The following is a 4,364-nucleotide window of genomic DNA, read 5'->3' as shown; positions in this document are numbered from 1 at the left end:
TGGCATTGGTACATATCATCATTACGTCACCATAGAGACAGTTATACCCTGGCATTGGTACACATCTGCATTACGTCACCATAGAGACAGTTATCCCCTGGCATTGGTACATATCTGCATTACGTCACCATAGAGACAGTTATCCCCTGGCATTGGTACATATCTGCATTACGTCACCATAGAGACAGTTATACCCTGGCATTGGTACATATCTGCATTACGTCACCATAGAGACAGTTATCCCCTGGCATTGGTACATATCTGCATTACGTCACCATAGAGACAGTTATACCCTGGCATTGGTACACATCTTCATTACGTCACCATAGAGACAGTTATCCCCTGGCATTGGTACATATCTGCATTACGTCACCATAGAGACAGTTATACCCTGGCATTGGTACATATCATCATTACGTCACCATAGAGACAGTTATCCCCTGGCATTGGTACATATCTGCATTACGTCACCATAGAGACAGTTATACCCTGGCATTGGTACATATCTGCATTACGTCACCATAGAGACAGTTATACCCTGGCATTGGTACGTATCTGCATTACGTCACCATAGAGACAGTTATACCCTGGCATTGGTACATATCTGCATTACGTCACCATAGAGACAGTTATACCCTGGCATTGGTACGTATCTGCATTACGTCACCATAGAGACAGTTATACCCTGGCATTGGTACATATCTGCATTACGTCACCATAGAGACAGTTATACCCTGGCATTGGTACATATCTTCATTACGTCACCATAGAGACAGTTATACCCTGGCATTGGTACACATCTTCATATATACGTCACTCTCAAAATCAATCGTTTCGGGGTCTGTACGGAAGCGGCTTATATAGCATGTTTGGGCGGGAATCAGTGCATGCATGTCTGGATATATTTATGGCGAGGTCGGGTGCTTGTTTTCGTCTGCTGCTGTCTGTCTGCATATATGGCCGTTTGGGGCGGGGCGGGGTGGGGTGGGGTGGGGTGGGGCGGGGGGGGGGGGGGGGGTGGATGTTTTCGGGCTGGTGTTGTGGGGGTTCTGTCTGCATGTATGGCGGGGGTGGGGGGGGAGGTGGGGGTGGGGGGGGGGGGTTGTTTTTTCGGCTGCTGTTGTGGGGGTCTGTCTGCGTGCCGGACGGTGCCACATTCCCGCGCTCGCGGTCGGCCGGCCGGGCGGGCGGGCAGTGGGGTGGGGGGGGGAGGCGGGGGGGGGGGTGTGGGGGGGGGGGGGGGTGTGTGAAAAGGGTGTCCGGGTGACATAAACAGCGGCGGTGGGGATTACAGGGCCCGCTCAGGGGGGATTTAGCGGGGGCGGGCCCGCATCGACGCACAATGGGGCAGCGCCGCGCATAACACGCAAACACACGCCCGCCACCACCCCCCCCCCTCCCTCCCCCTCCCCCATGTTTGCCGCGTAACACTAACACACACACACACACACACACACACACACACACACACACACACAACGCGCTCACTGGCAACGCGTTTCACAACAGACGAACGAGAGGCCCGGTCAGAATCTGGTCAGAACCACCCCCCCCCCCCCCCCCCCCACAAATCTGTTGTTTTGGGAAGCGACAACACGATAACCCATTGAGACCGACATGAGACCCGGTTCTACTCAACCTGTTTCTATACTAACAGCTTCTATACTAAACTGTTTCTATACGTCAGCATATAGTTCTCAAACTATTTCATGACAAGGAAAGATTATAGCTCAAATATTATAATATGGAGCCCAAATATTTGGCTGCCTGCCACCCCCCCCACCCCCCCCCCCCCCCCCCCCCCCCCCCCTCTGAAAAGAATGTGCAAATTATAGCAGTGCCGTGCTACTGTGTATATATGAGCTTGTAGATCTGCTAAACAGTAGAACCCAAACAGCTAAAGTTTGAAAGGACGGTTTGAAGCTATATGAGGTGACATAGACGTCATCCGTCAGGTCTTAACCTATTCTGGGGCGGGAACCCCTTTTGGTGTTATGGCATTATGCTATGCTTTAGCTATTGGAAAATAGCAGATCTACAAGCTCGTAGCGCGCCACCGAGTGGCGCGCTACGAGCTTGTAGGTCTGCTATTTTTTTGGAAAATGGAAGAACGACTGACATAGAGAAACATAGCTTTTTCAGAAAACTGTCAGGATGGAGAAGACGTTATAGAATCTGATCTCAGGTCAGAATGGTAAACTGTCAGGATGTAGAAGACGTTTATAGAATCTGATCTCAGGTCAGAATGGGTTAATGGGTTAGAGAGCCCGCTCGCCCCCCAGGCCGGGACACACATGCGTGTTTGGGTTAGGGTGTGTTGTGGCGGGCGGGGGGGGGGGAGGGGAGGGGAGGGGAGGGGAGGGGAGGGGAGGGGAGGGGGAGGGGGCACGTGAATTCAAACCCAGACAAAGCAGGGGGGGGGGGGGGGGGTGTTATGTGTTGTGTATGTTAGCACAATCAGTAGTGGTGGAGAGGGTAAACGAGTACATTTACTCAAGTATACTGTACTTTTGTACTGTACTATACTGTCATTTAGACGTATTTGTACTGCATTACTTGGTTGATTGATTGATTGATTGATTGATTTATTAACAGTTTGCAGAATTACAGTGTACATTTCAGGAGTGGAGGGATTGGCATGTCTTCATGGCTGTTGGTAGGGCGTTCCACATTTTGGTGGCACATATAAGGAGCGGAATTGATTTAGTCTCTTGTTTGTTATACTTTCTACGCTCCACTTCCCGTCGGTTTTCTACGCTCCACTTCCCGTCGGTTTTCTACGCTCCACTTCCTGTCGGTTTTCTACGCTCCACTTCCCGTCGGTTTTCTACGCTCCACTTCCCGTCGGTTTTTCTACGCTCCACTTCCCGTCGGTTTTCTACGCTCCACTTCCCGTCGGTTTTCTACGCTCCACTTCCCGTCGGTTTTCTACGCTCCACTTCCCGTCGGTTTTCTACGCTCCACTTCCCGTCGGTTTTCTACGCTCCCACTTCCCGTCGGTTTTCTACGCTCCACTTCCCGTCGGTTTTCTACGCTCACTTCCCGTCGGTTTTCTACGCTCCACTTCCCGTCGGTTTTCTACGCTCCACTTCCCGTCGGTTTTCTACGCTCCACTTCCCGTCGGTTTTTCTACGCTCCACTTCCCGTCGGTTTTCTACGCTCCACTTCCCGTCGGTTTTCTACGCTCCACTTCCCGTCGGTTTTCTACGCTCCACTTCCCGTCGGTTTTCTACGCTCCACTTCCCGTCGGTTTTCTACGCTCCACTTCCCGTCGGTTTTCTACGCTCCACTTCCTGTCGTTTTTCTACGCTCCACTTCCCGTCGGTTTTCTACGCTCCACTTCCCGTCGGTTTTTCTACGCTCCACTTCCCGTCGGTTTTCTACGCTCCACTTCCTGTCGGTTTTCTACGCTCCACTTCCCGTCGGTTTTCTACGCTCCACTTCCCGTCGGTTTTCTACGCTCCACTTCCCGTCGGTTTTCTACGCTCCACTTCCCGTCGGTTTTCTACGCTCCACTTCCCGTCGGTTTTTCTACGCTCCACTTCCCGTCGGTTTTAGAAAAACGCGTCCAGCGTGCGTCCACCTTTACAGTATATATATATATATATATATATATATATATATATATATATATATATATAATTATAGTGTGCGTCCACCACACAATATTTATGCAAATATTGTACTTTTACTCCGCTATTCGTTTATTTGAAAACTTTAGATTTTGATTATTTACTACAAAACATTAACATTAACCACTTCATATATGCATTTCGGGCCCAATTTTTTCCACACATGAACTTTATCTGAAATGGCACATTATTCTGCATTATAATGAACTTTATCTGAAATGGCACATTATTCTGCATTATAATGAACTTTATCTGAAATGGCACATTATTCTGCATTATAATGAACTTTATCTGAAATGGCACATTATTCTGCATTATAATGAACTTTATCTGAAATGGCACATTATTCTGCATTATAATGAACTTTATCTGAAATGGCACATTATTCTGCATTATAATGAACTTTATCTGAAAATGGCACATTATTCTGCATTATAATGAACTTTATCTGAAATGGCACATTATTCTGCATTATAATGAACTTTATCTGAAATGGCACATTATTCTGCATTATAATGAACTTTATCTGAAATGGCACATTATTCTGCATTATAATGAACTTTATCTGAAATGGCACATTATTCTGCATTATAATGAACTTTATCTGAAATGGCACATTATTCTGCATATAATGAACTTTATCTGAAATGGCACATTATTCTGCATTATAATGAACTTTATCTGAAATGGCACATTATTCTGCATTATAATGAACTTTATCTGAAATGGCAC

The sequence above is a fragment of the Protomyctophum parallelum genome, assembly GCF_964188405.1.
Source record: "Protomyctophum parallelum genome assembly, chromosome: 3".
In the NCBI taxonomy this organism is placed as follows: domain Eukaryota; kingdom Metazoa; phylum Chordata; class Actinopteri; order Myctophiformes; family Myctophidae; genus Protomyctophum; species Protomyctophum parallelum.
The sequence above is the reverse complement of the archived record's forward strand: the minus strand, read 5'-3'. Positions refer to the sequence as shown.